Raw genomic sequence first — 19,016 nt, forward strand, 5'->3', positions numbered from 1 at the left:
CACCAGACCACATTGTTTCTCCTAGTCCCTCTATCCTTCTGATTAACCCTGCAAATGTGGTTAATCTATGTTAGCATAAAATAATGCTCTAGTGTTTGCCTTTGCTTGCCAAACCCCACTACCTTACCAACTGACACAAGAATTTTGTTGGTTTCTTTCACAGCTTGGAAATTCCAGTTTGCTACTCCTGTAACTCACACAGAAGGTGTGTGTGTTAGATATATACATCCTTTTTTTTTGTTTGTTTTTGTTACGGTCCTGACGAAAGCTCCCCTGACCCCTGTGGGCCCTGTGAGCTGAAACATGTCGACTCTTTCTTAGAATGATATGGTAGCCCAATAACTCAACTACCTACATATCACAATGGTTTTTTAATGATAATGACTAGCCATTCCCACACATTAAAGATTTTCATTTTTTGACTTAGTCATTATTTTTTAACTCCTTTGCTTTTTGTTTTGATTTCTGGACACTTCTGTACACACCAGAAGTAGCCTCGGGTGAGGCAGGCATCTTGCACGTTAATCGTTGACCCAATGACTATGCCAAGACTCCTGATGGGGCGGAAAAAAGATATACCGCTACGATAAATTCCAGGAAGTCTATGAGGGTTTTCGATAAAAAACTAATGGTCTCTGCAGATACCAGTGTCCATTCTCTTTTGATTATTAGTAACTTGTAAAGGGGAAACGAATGGACTCTTTATCCTCTTCCCTCCCTCCTTTTTTTGATGTTCACTATTTTCGTTCCTCTTATTGGCGAGGCCCTGTGGCCAAGAAATGTTTGCATATTTGATACACAAACAAGCATATGACCTTTAGCTGAACACAGTTGTATAGTTAAAGATCCAGCAACTAGGGAACTGCTTCCTGTACTGACCCATCCTGGGGCACCACGTAACTGTCACACACCATAAAAGATCAAACGGTGAGGCTCAGGGTACGATGTGGCTGACACCAATCACTGCCTGTAAAGGATCATACATGGGCAAAGCTGGGTTAGGGGCGGGATAGAGGATTTGGACCACCAGCAGGCCAGCCCCCTCCAAACAGTATAAATAGAAAAGAACACCCTGCCAGGGTAAATAACTAGCGGTCCTCTAGAGGGTCCAATTCTGTTATGGGGGAGCAATATTACCAGTGTATCAGAGCCAAGGACATCAATCATATGTGCATCAGGTCATACTTTTTATAGAAAATATATATTTTTATTGATTTTTATATAGTTAGTCATTTCTAAAAAACATTCAAAGACTACATGTTCAGGAATTAATAAATACAATCAGCGCAATTTTTCTTGTCACATAGGGAAAGAAACATCTTCATGATGTTCAGTGTTCCACTCACTCCAGGGTAATTCTGGGGACTCAACAGACACTCACGCCTTCAAGGGATCATTCAAGCTCACACACATTCAAAAAGTTCATTGGAATAGATCTCGCATGGCCTGCAACTAAGAGATGAAATAGTGGTTGCATGGACGGGGGTGCAACGGTGGGAAGGCAGATTAGATGGTATAATGTTGCCGTTCTTAGGGGTAGCGCCGACGCGCATTTCGGTTTAAGGCACCTCCGTCAGGGCAAGCAGATGCAGCCAAGGAGGGGAACACACATGCTGAGATCAGGGGGACTTCAGGGCGATATCAGTTTCGCACGGTCTGTATTTCCACAATTTATTAGATGATGGTTTCTATTCAGTCATAGGAAGGATTCTATTTTTTCTTTCCTTTAAATAAACGTTAGGAAATGCACAGGAAATGCACAGTAATACAATTCAATTCATTCAGGCTTCGTGTAGCAGACGATCGAGCGCTGGTGGTTATACATACATGGTGGCCAAGTCTGGATATCGACGGGCGTCAGTGGAAGGGGCTTCCCAGCATCCACTCCCTTTCGAAAAGACTTGGAGGGGAAGAATCCCTGGTAGTTATTAATACACAGTAGCCGCATCTGGGTATCGAAGGGCGGCTGGGGGGGGGGGGGGCTTCACCGCACCCACTCCCTTTCAACAAAACGGTTCGAAGGGAAAGGGTCCCTGAGTTTGTAGGAAATCAATGCGCTTCTAGACTGCGGGGGCTTTTTCCTTTTCCATCTAGTGGCGACGTGAGGATAGTAAAGAATACATACAACAGATATCGTAGCTTACACATCTTGACAACGCACATAATGTAAGGATAACAGTGCATACATGTTCACTATTTTCGTTCCTCTTATTGGTGAGGCCCCGTGGGCAAGAAATATTTGCATATTTGATACACAAACAAGCATATGACCTTTAGCTGAACACAGTTGTATAGTTAAAGATCCAGCAACTAGGGAACTGCTTCCTGTACTGACCCATCCTGGGGCACCACCTAACTGTCACACACCATAAAAGATCAAACGGTGAGGCTCAGGTTACCATGTGGCTTACACCAGTCACTGCCTGTTAGGGATCATACCCGGACAAAGCTGGGTTAGGGGCGGGATAGAGGATTTGGACCACCAGCAGGCCAGCCCCCTCCAAACAGCCCTGTGTTCGGCTCCAACTCTCCTGAAATGTATTACAATACATCAATTGAAGGTGTTCTAGCTCATAGATCTATCTCTTTTTGCATAATTACCGCAACTGTGCCCAGCGGATGACTGCTGAAAGTGAGGGTCTAGGTGGGCAAGTATGAGTGCCGCACTGAGTAACGGCAAAGGGCAAAGAGTGCTACTCCAATGGTAGCACACGATCATCATCTCCTTGTGTTTGCTTTGTTCGCCTTAAGTTGGCAGGGTATGCCCAGAAGTGGGTCCCTTGCTCACTTTGCCACTGGATTCAAGCTAGCCTGGCAAGTAAGGGCTGTTAGCCCAAAACCGGTCCAGGGAAGACATGGCTTGGCAGTTCGGTCTGGACCCCATTAGGCACAGGGTCAAGACTGATTTGCATATAGCTGTGTCTGAACTGGGGTGGCGAAGTGAGCTAAAGAACGATGATGGATTCAACCCAGATCTGTGACTGAGGGTGGGTGTCTGAAATATTTCAGCGCTCCGTCCATCATCTCCTTTTGTTTGACCTAAGTTGGCAGGGTATGCCCAGACGTGGGTCCCTTGCCCACTTTGCCACTGGATTCAAGCTTGCCTGGCTGATGAGGGCTGTTAGCCCGAACCGGTCCCAGGATGCTTGTTTCCGGTCCAGGAAGGACATGGCTTGGCAGTTTGGTCTGAACTGTTCCCATGAGGCACAGGGTCAAGACAGATTTGCATATAGCTGTGTCTGAACTGGGATGGCGAAGTGAGCTAAAGAACGATGATGGATTCAACCCAGATCTGTGACTGGGGGTGAGTGTCTGAAAAGTTTCAGTGCTCCGTCCATCATCTCCTTTTGTTTGCCCTAAGTTGGCAGGGTATGCCCAGATGTGAGTACCTTGCCCACTTTGCCACTGGATTCAAGCTAGCCTGGCGGATAAGGGCTGTTAGCCCGAAACCGGTCCAGGGAAGACATGGCTTGGCAGTTCGGTCTGGACCCCATGAGGCACAGGGTCAAGACTAATTTGCATATAGCTGTCTCTGAACTGGGGAGGCGAAGTGAGCTAAAGAACGATGATGGATTCAACCTAGATCTGTGACTAGGGGAGAGTGTCTTAAAAGTTTCAGCGCTACGTCCAACATCTCCTTGTGTTTGCTTTGTTCACCATAAGTTGGCAGGGTATGCCCAGACATGTGTTCATTGCTCACTTTGCCACTGGATGCAAGCTAGCCTGGCTGATGAGGACAGTTAGCCCGAAACTGGTTCCAGGATGCTTGTTTCAGGTCCAGGAAAGACATGGCTTGGCAGTTCAGTCTAGACTTTTCCCATGAGACACATGGTCAAGACTGATTTGCATGTAGCTGTCTCTGAACTGGGTTGGCGAAGTGAGCTAAAGAACCAGGATGGATTCAACCCAGATCTGTGACTGGGAGTGAGTGTCTGAAAAGTTCCATCATCTCCTTGTGTTTATTTTAAACCCTTTTACCCAAGTGCACCGTACCATGGAGAGAAAAATGAAGGGCCTCATTTATGAGCACCTTTGCGCTGCAAGAACACCCCAGCATATTTACAAGGCCACTTAAAGCCACTTTATGTGGCTTTTCATTGTCTTGTAAATATGTGCCCCTTTCACACAGAACACTGCTGGAAAGGGTGTTGCTGTGGGTGTTCCTACACGACACCCATGGAATCTGATGCATTGCCTGATTTACAGGCAATCGTAAACCTGAGAATATGTCAGAATTTCTCCTTGTTTTTCCTTTTTGTATGTGTGCTGCATTCTGCAGCACACATAGAAAGAGGAAATTGCCAAAATTGATTGATTTTGTGCAGGAAGGTGTCCCTTCCTGCCCCAAATCAATCAGCCCCGCATTGAAGGCGGCCTTGCACCATGGTGCAAGGATGACTGCTTTGGCAGATGTCAAGCATAGAGCGCCAGCATAGGAGAAAAGGACAGGAATGAACCGTATCCCATCAATACTGTGCATTCCTGCCCTTTTGTGTTGATGTAGGGCAGCATAGCAAGATTCTTTGTAGAGCTGCCCTATTTCAAAACCTCATAAATAAGACCCTAAGTGCCTCCACTTCCAAGGAGCCCAACTAAAGGTGCCTCTCTGTGATGTTCGGGTTACTCTTGCAAGGACAGAATAGGACGATTAGAAGAACGAAGAGTAGGACTCAGTTTAATGAAGAATATTGGTAAGCAATTTGGGAATTACCAATTTACCCCTCTTCTTCATGGCAGACCTCATCACCGAGGATAAAACAAGCAGCTACAGATCACATTTAGATCAAGATACAGACTTGAGGAAGCAATGCAGCATGCATGAAAATAAGCAGAGGGATGGGTATACTCCAAAGCCATGCTGGTCGGTGAGAAAAGTAACCACAGCGTCTTGTAAACCAGGTGGTAAACAACTGGTGAGAATGCCTCTTGCTTGACTGGGCCATGGAGTTTCAAAAAGAAGAGGCAGAAGTGTAGAAAATGTGATGCTCTGACCATATCAAACATATCAAGCAAACAATTATCCATTACCTCATGAAGCCAGGATTTGAAGCATACCACAGCTGGCCTCCATAGGAGGAGATAACAGCCAAAGGAGGAGGCTGTATACCAGACTAGCCAGGAGCACCAATTATCACGGATTTCCAGATAAAATACCAGAAGTGAATATAGCTATGACAAGAAGTGAGTTAGAGTGGATTTCTCAGGTTCCTTCTACTCCTGCAATATGATCTGGTGTGTTGGAAGGGGAATTATTAGTAAGTGCATATTGGTACCTACAGCTAGTAATAACATCACATTCACAAATAAGGTCCAGTCAAGTCTCAATAAAATAATCCTTGCTCAACCCTTAGTAGCTTGGATGACGAGCAGTCAGGCTTAACTTAGGAGACAGGGATGTAAAGCATTTAAGATCGCCAAAATAGTAAATAAGTAAGAGACACAACAGATTTTAAATCTAATTTATGAAAATAGAAAATATATATGTATCTTTAAAATGGCACCAAAATGACAAGTTTTCATTGTAGGGAACCAGAGATATGAATTTTTAAAGTTTAAATTAAAAAATTGCTTTCTAGTGCCTAAAAGTGTAAAAAGCCAACCACAGCTATGTGGTCAAGCTGGACTGGGACAAGGTCAAAGTTTCAGGCCAACTGCAATGGAGCACAGGTCAGATAAGATAAGTGGTTGGGCCCGGTCCAGTTTTTACCTTCTGACTTTTTGGAGGTTTTTCTCTCGACGTCGAGCCAGGCTCCGTGTCATGCCGGCTATGGGTTCAGCAACAGGGGCTTAGCTCTTCGGGATGCCTCTGTCAACTCATGGAAGTATCATCGATGATGAAAAATTCCGGATCGTCAGCAGGGCAAACCTGAATCTCAGGTCGAGTCGTGGTTTGGCATTGCCTGCTTGACTCTCATTGACGGTGACATGCTACATCGTGATGCCTCAGCGCGTCCTGGCAGTATTTGTCTTTGACAATGACAGTGAGGAGCTACAGGACTTTTAGCAGGGCAAACTTGCACGGTCAGGTTGAATCATGGTTTGACATCGTCAGCTTGACTATCGTTGTTGATGTTGGCCTTCTCATGGAGCTATTTACCCACAAGTTGACAAAAAGTCCCCAAATTTTCAGATATTCTATTGAAAGGTCCATTGAAGGTCAGGAGTGGAGTGGGGGTGAGTGTCGGAAAAGTTTCAGTGCTCCATCCATCATCTCCTTTTGTTTGCCCTAAGTTGGCAGGGTATGCCCAGACGTGGGTCCCTTGCCCACTTTGCCACTGGATTAAAGCTAGCCTGGCGGATAAGGGCTGTTAGCCCGAAACCGGTCCAGGGAAGACATGGCTTGGCAGTTTGGTCTGAACCCCATGAGGCACAGGGTCAAGACTAATTTGCATATAGCTGTCTCTGAACTGGGGTGGCGAAGTGAGCTAAAGAACGATGATGGATTCAACTCAGATCTGTGACTGAGGGTGGGTGTCTGAAATATTTCAGCGCTCCGTCCATCATCTCCTTTTGTTTGAACTTAGTTGGCAGGGTATGCCCAGTCGTGGGTCCCTTGCTCACTTTGACACTGGATTAAAGCTAGCCTGCGTGATGAGGGCTGTTAGCCCGAAACCAGTTCCAGGATGCTTGTTTCCGGTCCAGGGAAGACATGGCATGGCAGTTCAGTCTGGAATTTTCCCATGAGGCACAGGGTCAAGATTGATTTGCATATAGCTGTGTCTGAACTGGGGTGGCAAAGTGAGCTAAAGAATGATGATGGATTCAACCCAGATCTGTGACTAGGGGAGAGTGTCTTAAAAGTTTCAGCGCTACGTCCAACATCTCCTTGGGTTTGCTTTGTTCACCATAAGTTGGCAGGGTATGCCCAGACATGTGTTCATTGCTCACTTTGCCAATGGATGCAAGCTAGCCTGGCTGAAGAGGGCAGTTAGCCCGAAACCGGTCCCAGAAAGCTTGTTTCCGGTCCAGGAAAGTCATGGCTTGGCAGTTCAGTCTGGACTTTTCCCATGAGACACATGGTCAAGACTGATTTGCATGTAGCTGTCTCTGAACTGGGTTGGCGAAGTGAGCTAAAGAACGAGGATGGATTCAACCCAGATCTGTGACTGGGAGTGAGTGTCTGAAAATTTCCATCATCTCCTTGTGTTTGTTTTAAACCCTTTTACCCAAGTGCAATCCCTTATGAAGCGGAAATGTCGCTTCCAGAGAGATGTTAAAGCCATTCGGAGATGGCACCGTACCATGGAGAGAAAAATGAAGGGCCTCATTTATGAGCACCTTTGCGCTGCAAGAACACCCCAGCATATTTACAAGGCCACTTAAAGCCACTTTATGTGGATTTTCATGGTCCTGTAAATATGTGCCCCTTTCACACAGAACACTGCTGGAAAGGGTGTTGCTGTTCGTGTTCCTACACGACACCCATGGAAGCTGATGCATTGCCTGATAAACAGGCAATCGTAAACCTGACAATATGTCAGAATTTCTCCTTGTTTTTCCTTTTTGTATGTGTGCTGCATTTTGCAGCACACATAGAAAGAGGAAATTGCCAAAATTGAATGATTTTGTGCAGGAAGGTGTCCCTCCTGCCCCAAATCAATCAGCCCCGCAATGAAGGCAGCCTTGCACCGTGGTGCAAGGATGAGTGCTTTGGCAGATGTCAGGCATTGAGCGCCAGCTTAGGGGAAAAGGACATGAATGCACCGTATCTCGTAAATACTGTGCATTCCTGCCATTTTGTGTTGACCTAGGGTATTATAGCAAGATTCTTTGTAGCGCTGCCCTATTTCAAAACATCATAAATAAGACCCATATGCCCAGATGCATCAACCTTTTTAGGAAGTGCAAACGGTGTGATTCGCATAAATCGGCCTTTTGCACTTCCTAAATTGGTTACTGGGATGCATCAAGCATTTTTTGGAAATCGCTTTTTTTTGCGAGTTCCAAAAAATGCGATTGCTTTTAAGGAATCGCAAATTTGCGATTCCTTAAAAGCAATGCATCATCCTCAAAACATTTGCGATTTTACAAATTGCAAATGCAAATTACCACGAAGTTGAACTTCGTGGTAATTTGCAAAAATGTTTAAAAACGCATAAAAATGCATTTTTTAAACGTGTACGTTACAGGCACACATGTCCTTAGGACATGTGTGTATGTAACTCTTATGTAAAAGTGCATTTCATGGGTGCAGGAGGGGGTCCTTTGGACCCCCCTCTCCACCCTTGAAAGGCTTTGATGCATTCCGATTTGAAATTGCGAATTCGCAATTCCCAATTATTCCTATGGGCATTTCAGCCCATAGGAATGAATGGGAATATCGGAATCGCTATTTGGAACTCGCAATTTTATTGGAATTCGGTAAAAATTGCGATTTTTACCGAATCTCAATAAAATAGCGAAATTAATGATGCATTGCCATTTGCGAATCCTTAATTGCGATTCCTTATTTTTCGCAATTAAGGAATCGCAAATGACAACGTTGATGCATCTAGGGGTAAGTGCCTCCACTTCCAGGGAGCCCAACTAAAGGTGCCTCTCTGTGATGTTTGGGTTACTCTTCCAAGGACAGAATAGGAAGATTAGAAGAACGAAGAGTAGGACTCTGTTTAATGAAGAATATTGGTAAGCAATTTGGGAATTACCAATTTACGCCTCTTCTTCATGGCAGACCTCATCACCGAGGATAAAACAAGCAGCTACAGATCACATTTAGATCAAGATACAGACTTGAGGAAGTAATGCAGCATGCATGAAAACAAGCAGAGGGATGGGTATACTCCAAAGCCATGCTGGTCGGTGAGAAAAGTAACCACATCGTCTTGTAAACCAGGTGGTAAACAACTGGTGAGAATGCCTCTTGCTTGACTGGGCCATGGAGTTTCAAAAAGAAGAGGCAGAGGTGTAAAAATGTGATGCTCTGACCATATCAAACATATCAAGCAAACAATTATCCATTACCTCATGAAGCCAGGATTGGAAGCATACCACAGCTGGCCTCCATAGGAGGAGATAACAGCCAAAGGAGGAGGCTATATACCAGACTAGCCAGGAGCACCATTTATCACAGATTTCCAGATAAAATACCAGAAGTGAATATAGCTATGACAAGAAGTGAGTTAGAGTGGATTTCTCAGATTCCTTCTACTCCTGCAATATGATCTGGTGTGTTGGAAGGGGAATTATTAGTAAGTGCATATTGGTACCTACAGCTAGTAATAACCTTACATTCACAAATAAGGTCCAGTCAAGTCTCAATAAAATAATCCTTGCTCAACCCTTAGTAGCTTGGATGACGAGCAGTCAGGCTTAACTTAGGAGACAGGGGTGTAAAGCATTTAAGATCACCCTTATAGTAAATGAGTAAGAGACACAACATATTTTAAATCCAATTTATGAAAATAAAAAATATATATGTATCTTTAAAATGGCACCAAAATGACAAGATTCCATTTTAGGGAACCAGAGATCTGAATTGTTTAAGTTTAAATAAAAAAATTGCTTTCTAGTGCCTAAAAGTGTAAAAAGCCAACCGCGGTCATCTGGTCAAGCTGGACTGGGACAAGGTCAAAGTTTCAGGCCAACTGCAATGGAGCACAGGTCGGATAAGATAAGTGGCTGGGCCCGCTCCAGCTTTTACCTTCTGACTTTTTGGAGGTTTTTCTCTCGACGTCGAGCCAGGCTCCGTGTCATGCCGGCTACGGGTTCAACAACAGGGGCTTATTTCTTCTGGATGCCTCTGTCAACTCCTGGAAGTCTCTTCGATGATGAAAAATTCCGAATCATCAGCAGGGCAAACCTGAATCTCAGGTCAAGTCGTGGATTGGCATTGCCTGCTTGACTCTCATTGACGGTGACATGCTACATCGTGATGCTTCAGCGCGTCCTGGCAGTATTTGTCTTTGACGATGACAGTGAGGAGTTACAGAACTTTTAGCAAGGCAAACTTGCACAGTCAGGTGGAATCATGGTTTGACATCGTCAGCTTGACTATCGTCGTTGATGTTGGACTTCTCTTGGAGCTATTTACAGACAAGTTGACAAAAAGTCCCTAAACTTTCAGATCTTCTCCTGAAAGGTCCATTGCAGGTCAGGAGTGATGCAACATTGCCTGCCAAGGATTCAGAAGCTCTGGTTTGCCTCTTGGGGTCTGGGACTCTAAATCCCACAATGCACCTGGTCAATCCAAGAACATCTAGGTGAAGCTGGTAAGCTGAAGTTTTCCTTGAAGTGGATGTTGCAGGTGGCTTCTTCCAGCACTTTTCTACCTGTTGCTGCTCAGGAAGTCCACTCCTTTTCTTTGAAGACACACAAAGTCCTCCTTGTTGTGGAGCCTTTAAAGCCAGCAGACCAGTCCTTCTGAGTGCTGCCCTCTGTAGTGTGGTCCAAGGGTCCAGCAGGGCATTCCTTCTTTTTCAGATGTTTCAAGCAGGGATCTGAGTTGCTCTTGCAGCTCTCCTATATATATTCCCCATTCTGGGCTTTCAAGATCTAGGCTCCCCAACAAATGGGGTTAAAGTTGCCATCCTCTGCCATGACAACTTCCTGGGAACTGTGGAATAATTTTGTCCCAGAAGGCACATATCATCAAAAATCAAAACAGAGAAAATCTCTCCTTGGTGTTCAGGTCTTGCAAACCCAAACCAGAGGTGTGGCTAACTGTTCCCTACACTCCCCTTCCAGACCCTCTCCTATTTTAATTAGAGCGTCTCCCATCTGGGTGGGGCTCATTGAAGTGGGGGCTGGCCGGGTCCTTTGATATCTGTGCTCCTCCACTTGAACACCAGTTTATCTCCCAGACCCCTTCTTGTACCTAATTTATCCAGAAAACAAATCTCCTTCCACCAACTGGCTGTATTGTTTCAGCCCCAGGCCTCCTGACACCTAATCAAGGAGCAGCTTGGCTGAGGCTGTCAAAAGCTAGCCAATAAGAAGATGTTGCAACAGAGACACTCTACGTAACTTCAGGAAAGTAAGTTCTAAAACTACTTTCCGGCAATAGTTATAATAAATCAGACTTTGGAAAATTGTTGGATTAATTGTAAATAAAATCTGCATACTTGGAATTAGGTTGCTAGCACACTCCAGTCAAAAAAGTTAGACTTTGGGGGCGTGGTTTGCAGCCCTGGAAGATGGCGGCTTAGTTCCCTAGCTGAGTTAACAGCCTAAGATATTCCCCTTACATCCTGCATAGTCCGATCACTGGAGCAGACACTGAGGACGCCCACAGTTGGGGGAAAGTGGTGGCAGTCTGCGACGGTGTCTGGCAGTGGCGCGGGGTGCCTGGAAAAGCATAACTCGGACACCGTACCCGTCTCGCTTCAGTAGAAGACGGCGCCTGCCTGGGCTCGGTGTGCGGAGGCTGCCCGCGATCTGGCCTCAGGCTCAGTGCACCAGTGATGAGTGCTGGACCCCTCCTGGACAGCGCAAAACTGCACAGCCTGTTACGGGAGCCCCGCAGTGACTGGCGAGACGGGAGACAGGAGAGGTATGCCGTATATGGGGACTGCTGCATCGGACACCAAATTCCAGGTTTATTTGTGCCAGAGAGGTATATTTGTGGAGATTAAAAATCATTCTGGTCATGATGTTGTCCAGACCAATGGCATCTCTACCTTTCAGACGTTCTCCCCACTAAGCTTTGGTGGGCAGCTGCTTTGCTTGGTCAATTTGAAGGAGTAGCGACAGAGTTTGGGCCAGATAGTTTCCTCTTTAAAAATATTTAAAGGTTATGGCCAGTGCATTGCCTTTTCTTCTCATAGCCTCTTTGGGAAAATTATGGACCCTGAACCCGAAGCCAACATTGATCCTTCCACAAGAATTTGATTGAAAACTTGTGCGAAGTCTTCTGCTCAATATGCTGTATCAAGCTTGAAGAAAGCTGAACGAATACCATTTGGGCTTGGGCCCCTTCATGTCTGCCCTTTGATGTTTTCTGTCTAATTGTCCCACCGCTTATGGGAAGTATTTAATTAAAGTGTCCTGTTATTGGCTATTTATTTATTTATTTATTTATTATGCAATTTGTATCGCGCAAACTAAACCCGAAGGTGTCAAGGCGCCTATCAAAAACAGATCAGAAAGTTTGCAGAGCACCACTACAGGTATGCGCGTGTGAAGAGGTGGGTCTTTAAAGCAGATCTAAAGGCTTGTAGAGTGGGGCGGGACCTTACTTCTAGAGGGAGAGCATTCCACCATTTAGGGGCCAGATTGGAAAAGGCCTTGCCTCCCCATCTTGTCTTCCTGACACGAGGCACAGAAAGTAGAAGTTTATGTGAGGAACGAAGATTCCTGCCGGGGTTGTACTGAGACAGGATAGATCCAATGCCCGTAGGGCTAGTTTTAGGCTTTGTACACCATACACATCGATTTAAAGAGGATGCGATCCCCGACAGGAAGCCAGTGGAGCTGCTTCCGGGCATCGGTGGCAGAGGCACGTCTGGGCAAGTCGAGAACAAATCTCGCTGCCGCGTTCTGGACCACCTGCAAGCGCTGTAGCTGACTCTTATTCAGTCCAGCATACAGCGCATTGCAATAGTCCAGACGGGAGCCCAGAAGTGCGGTTTTTCTTAGTATATGGATGATCCCCCAACAGGTCGATACAGTCCTGTTGACCTGTTGGCACATACTAAGGGTGGGATCGATAATAACCCCCAGATTTTTTGCAGAGGAGGTAGGATCGGGGCAGGCACCCAGTGAGTTCGGCCACCACTCAGCAGATCAGATCTCTTCCTTTCCTCCAAATACCATCACCTCCGTCTTCTCCCCATTCAGTTTCAATGAATTGTGAATCATCCATTGGCCGACTGCCTCCATGCAAGATCTAAAATTGGCGGCAGTCGACGTAACTGACTGGGAGAGAGAGACGAGGATCTGGGTGTCATCCGCGTAGGAAACTACCTCCATCCCGAAAGATCTAATAAGTCTGGCAAGGGGGGTCACATAAATGTTAAAAAGGGTAGGGCTAAGCGCTGACCCTTGAGGGACCCCACATTGCACAGACAGGGATGGAGATAGGAACGGGCCCAGCATAACCCTTTGCTCTCTGTGATCGAGAAAAGAGGAAAGGAGTCCCAGGGCCGACCCCCGTACTCCAATCTCCCTCAGGCGAGATGTTAACACTGAGGGGGATAGGGTATCGAAGGCAGCTGTGAGATCTAAAAGGATCAGGAGTGAGGTCTGTCCCCCATCGACCCTAGTGCGGATGTTATCGAGCACTATGGTGAGGGCAGACTCGGTGCTCCTGAATCCATGCTGGGAAAGATCCAAACAGCCCGAGCTCTCCACGAATGCAGCCAGATGTTTATTAAGATGGGCTTCTAACATCTTCGCGGGAGCCGGGAGCAGTGAGATGGGGCGAAAGTTTTTTAATACCCCAGGGTCAAGAGAGGACTTCTTGAGCAGAGGTTTTACCACAGCGTTTTTCCACTGCTGGGGAAAAATGCCCTCCTTCATCGCCCTGTTCATGATGTCAACCAGTGGGGGAAGGAGGGATTCTCTGCACTGCTTAAGGATCTTTAGCGGACAGACATCTAGCGGAGAGCCAGATTTAGTTTTGTTGAGCAGGATCTCAAGATCCTGACAAGAGAGAGGAGGAAAGGATTCCAGATCCTGAGGTCGGGATGATTCAGCATCATCAGGCTCCAAGGGAGCGGGCACCGAAGGCACAGCGGTAGAGGATCTTTGAGCTTCCAGGGCAATGTAAATGTCCGCAATTTTGGACTGAAGTGGATCGAGTAGTGGGTGAGTGGCCTTAAGTTTATAGCAGTTGAGGCATGTTATCTGTATTTTATCCTAGAGCTGAGCAGTGTTTCCTCTAGCTGGCTGCTGATTAAAGAGGTCAGCCTGGGGGCGTGGCTTGAACGCCGCTTGGGATGGCAGCCTAGCAGCGGAGCTCCGCCGTCGGATTTCCGACAGGGGCATTTTCACGTGGTTTTCTTTGGCGGAGAACTCTCCCTGACATAGTACTGCCAGTCGGAACATGAGGTGAGCAGAATGTGACGCTCTACAACCTCGAAATATACTGCAACACCCGGAATTACTCTGAAATTCGGCCCATTTTGTCGCGCCGCCATTTTGTTTTTTTGTTCCCTCAAGTAATGCTCGTTTTTCGGCGCACAATGCCTCTGAAATACCCAAATATCTGCTTTTTTGCAAATATTTTCTCTTGCTACATATGAGTCTCTTTCGACGAGACCCGGTACTGAGGGCGATCAGGTTTACCTGCAGGAGACGGACGCCGTGGGCGATGTGCCAAATGCGCCGTCCCCTCCCTACCGCGGTCTATGGGGTGGATTTTCATCCCTGGTGAAGTGTTTTTTATTTTTGGTCTCTAAAATTTAGAGCCAGGAGGTGTGTGCGTCCTACCTTCGGGTGGTGAAGCCCGCCCCCCTTGTTTTTTGCACTTCACAGACTTTTAACTTTCAAGTCCTCTGGTTGGGTGGGCCTTAGAGTGCCCATACCGCCGAGGTTTGACACCATAGGTCCTGACGAATGCCAGGTTAATGATACCACACCGGCTGAAACATGTTCATGTTGACCACTCACATTTTCACCTAATGCTAGTGGGAGTAGACCATTCAATTAGTTGGCCCTACTCACCAACACATTTTTTAACCTTGCCCTTGATGATCTTTGATTAAAATTAAATTTTTGATACATACAAGGCAATTTTAAAATCACCACTTCACACTACTCACGTAATTTCTCACATAGCCCTCCCATCATCACAAAACCAGCTCCCCAGTAATTCTGGCGTCGCAGCACACCGGGGTGGCATTCGGTCACACCCGGTGGGGCCCGATGATGAAGCAAGTCACCGACCAGGTCGGTGAGTGAGGGCTTTCCTAACAAACCAATGGGTTTTGTTGTTTTCTTGTGCTCTGTGCTTTTTCTACCCTAAACAGAACAGGAACACTCTTTTGTTGTTGATACATATGAGTCTCTTCAGCAGTTGCTGCTTGCTGTTTTTTCTCAATTTTTCTTGCATTCTTCTCTCTTTTTGATTTGATTTGCAGCCATTTTGTCTCAGGAACAAGGTAGAACTCCCCTTTCTCACAAATATTTTGGGACTTTCCAACAAATGACGCTTACTGACTTTTCTTAGCCTTTGCTTGTCATGCATCTCTGTATACACTACGGTGCCACCTTTTTGTCTCAGGAGTTGCCTAGAGCATTTTTCTCCTCATAACTGTTCTACTAAAAACTTCTGATGTACTTTTGCTTCATTATTGTGGATACAAATGCTTAGTGTGTGCACTGGCCATCAGATTTTTCTGTTGTTTTGCGCTTTTTCTGGATGAACTGCTATTTTTCAAATAACCTACGTTCTCTTTATGGGGAAACTGCACAACCTTAAGCTTTCCTCCTCCACCCAACTTCGCAACTGTTCAGACTCTGATTTTACTCCTCCTGACATGGAGGCCTCTGCTTCACAAAACTCAGAAGCAATCTCTGGGGCTATTTCAAAAATACATCCTTTAAGCAAGCTCCCGCAATCCTCGTCCACCAAAAGGCTCAAGAAGGACCCGCCATCTCCAGGCAACTCCTCAAATACTGCTGCCATGGATCTCATCCTGGAAGAAATCCGTGCACTAAAACCATTTATGGCCAAAACTACCAAAACTTTGCAACTTTTACACGACAAATGGTCTTCATTAGAATCCCATGTTCTTCTCGTGGAAAAATCTACGGAATCTCTTCAGACTTCCTGCTCTCGGATTTCAACCCTGGAAAAGGATATATCCCTCCCCAAGAGGCAGGCAGAGGATTTGGAAAACCGAAATTGCAGGAAAAACCTCCTTCTTTATGGTTTTCCGGAACACACAGAGGGCTCTAATCCCACAGAGTTTCTCCAATCATTTCTACCAAAGATTTTGGGCCTTCCAACTTCCTCTATTTTCAATATCCAGCGAGCTCATAGACTGGGTACAAAAATCTCCACTAAACCTAGAGGTGTCATTATGCTTTTCCTTCAATATACTGACCTTCTTCAGGTTTTATCTGCTGCCAAGTCTAAGAAGCAGATTATTTGGGAGGGTCATCGTTTATATCTTTCCCAGGATGTGGCTCAAGCAACGACTGACCGACGCAAGCAATTCTTGGATATGCATCCACAAATGCGTGCCCTCAATGCCAAATATGGCCTACTCCATCCATGCCTCTTCAAGGTTACCTACAAAGAAAAAACCACGACTTTTGAAGATCCTCTTGCTCTGCTGGAATTTCTCAGTCGACATGGAGCTGAGGTTATGGACACCTCCGGAGTTGTTTAATTGTTTATTAATTTATTATGTAATCTATTTTGTCCACTTATCCATTGTTGTGTCACATCCTTCTTGTGCTCTCCTTTAATTTACACATGTACTAATGTGTTCTTATCCCTTCTCTTTGTATTGTTACTTATTGAGTCTCTTTTTTCTCCCGTCAACTTATCGCCGTCTTTCTCTATCTTTGCAGATTTTCTACTCTTCAGAAAGAAGCTGAAGACCTGGCTGTTCGAGCAGTAGCGGCACCCACCCCCCCAGCGCCTTGAGACCCTACGGGTATGTAGCGCGCTCTATAAGTGTCATTGATTGATTGATTGACTCTTTATCATCATCCCAATCTTCCTTTTAGTCAGATATCCTATTGCCCTTTCCCAGATGTCCGTTGGTGTTTTTTCTCTTGATGTTGGAGTCTTCATCTCCTGGCGTCGTCACTCCCGCTCTTCAATTTGTATTTGTAAGTATGTTTTTCATTGTTTCTCTTTGTCATTTATTGTCTACTATTCTTCTCTCTCTCCTTCTTTTCTTCTCTCTCTTTCCTTTTCTTTCCTTTCTTCTACCTCTGCACTTTTTTTCCAGTTTTTTCTCTTCTATTAATCACTTTTACTTGAACTCATTCTTCCTCTCTTCCAATTTAATGATTTTTCCACACATATGTTACTTGCTTTCAATTCCGAGTTGTTACATGGAACGTTAAAGGGTTGAATAACCCTATTAAGAGGCAACGGGTTCTCTCCCATCTGGCTAGACTCAAGGCGGATATAGCTCTTTTACAAGAGTCTCACCTCTCTGATGCCGAAGCCTCGAAGCTTAAATGTTGCTGGGTGGGTCATGTTTTTCATTCACCAGCTTTGGGCAAGAAAAATGGAGTTGTATTGCTTTGTCACAAAAAGTTAAATGTTTCTCTTGTTTCTCAAGAATGTGATGTTGAGGGTCGCTGGGTTCTGGTCAAGTTATCTATAGATAAGATTCCTGTGGTTATATATAATGTTTATGCACCTACTGGTATCGATATATTTTTTGGCCTGCTATATCAGACAAAATTGCTACAATTACTGATGATTATTTTATTTTTGGTGGGGACAGCAATCAAGTCTTAGATCCAATTTTAGACAGAAATTCTAAAGTAAAATTTTCTGCTTCCAAAATGCATTCTCAATTCACTGCTTCTATTCGCAATAATGCTCTTGTTGATATTTGGCGTTTATGTAACCCTGACCTCAGAGAATACAGTTTCTATTCTCCTTCCCACCACTCCCAATCCCGCATCGATTATTTATTTTTGAGTAAATCCCTAGCCCAACTTACCCTTCATTCAGACATTGGATCCATTTTGATTTCAGACCACGCTCCTGTTTTTGTAGATATTGATCTCCTTCACTTTTCCCCCCATCCCGGACGGTGGAGATTTAATAATTCTCTTCTCCTTGACCCCTCTTTTTGTACCAAATTTAGAACTTTTGCTGAAGAGTTTTCTGTTCTTAACCAAACCCCTGACTCCCCTTTTGTGATGATTTGGGACTCCTTTAATCCAGATGCTAGAGGTTTTATTATCAATTTTGTATCTCACAAAAAGAAACAAGCCCAAACTAAGTCGGCTAAACTTTTAGATAATATTAAAAAAACTTGAATATACCTATTATCAGTCCTCAACTGAATCGTCCCTTAAAGAACGTATCAATGCTAAATTCGCTTTTAATAAATTTACTACTAATGCTGCTTCTAATTCTTTGTTGAAATGCAATTCACGTTATTATGGTGGTCAAAACAAAATGGGGAAACTGCTAGCCAATTATCTTAAAATACGAAAGAACAGACAGAAGGTTGAATCCATTCAAAGCCCCACCAGTTTGTCTTTGTTTAAAGACAAAGATATTTTAAACAAATTTGTTTCTTTTTATAGAACTCTGTATACTCCTGAACATACTCCCGATTCGGCTGATTTTCTTTCTTATTTCCAAGATATTCCCTCCCCTCCTTCTTCACACGTTGATTTTCATTCCCTGGATTCTGATATCACTCTCACAGAACTCTCTCACGCAGTCTCGTCATTAAGACTTGGTAAAGCACCTGGCCCTGACGGTTTTACTATTGAATTCTATAACTCTTTTGCCTCCCTTCTTCTTCCAAAATTACTCACACTGTTTCATTCTTTTACTGCTGTGGTTCTTTCTAAGAGGCTCTGATTTGTTTGATACCGAAGGATGATAAGGACCATACTGTATGCAAAAATGTTCGTCCCATTTCATTGGTGAACACTGATTATAAAATGTTCGCAAAAATCTTGGCCCTCAGAATGGACCCTCTTCTCCCTGACTTAATTGGCCTGGAACAATCAGGCTTTGTAAAGGTTCGCCTCTCGTCTGATAACTCCTGTGTATTTTTTAACATTTTGAGTAAGGCTTCCTCACTCTCTCTTCCATTGGCAGCCATCTCCTTAGATGCTGAGAAGGCATTCGACAGGATAGGGTGGGATTTTATGTTCCAGGCACTCAACTGGATGGGCTTCCCTTCCAAATTTATCTCCCTTATCACATTACTTTATTCAAGTCCTCATGCTTTGATATTTGTAAATGGTATGGTCTCAGATTATTTTCCGCTTCAGCGAGGTGTGAGGCAAGGCTGTCCTTTATCTCCCTTATTGTTTGTATTAGCTCTGGAACCCTTTCTCATTAAAATTAGGACTGATACTAATATTTCTGGTTTTAAGTTTGGCTCTCAGCAAGTTAAACTCTCGGCTACATGCTGATG

Source organism: Lissotriton vulgaris, chromosome 3_2 (assembly GCF_964263255.1).
Source record: "Lissotriton vulgaris chromosome 3_2, aLisVul1.2, whole genome shotgun sequence".
Lineage (NCBI taxonomy): Eukaryota > Metazoa > Chordata > Amphibia > Caudata > Salamandridae > Lissotriton > Lissotriton vulgaris.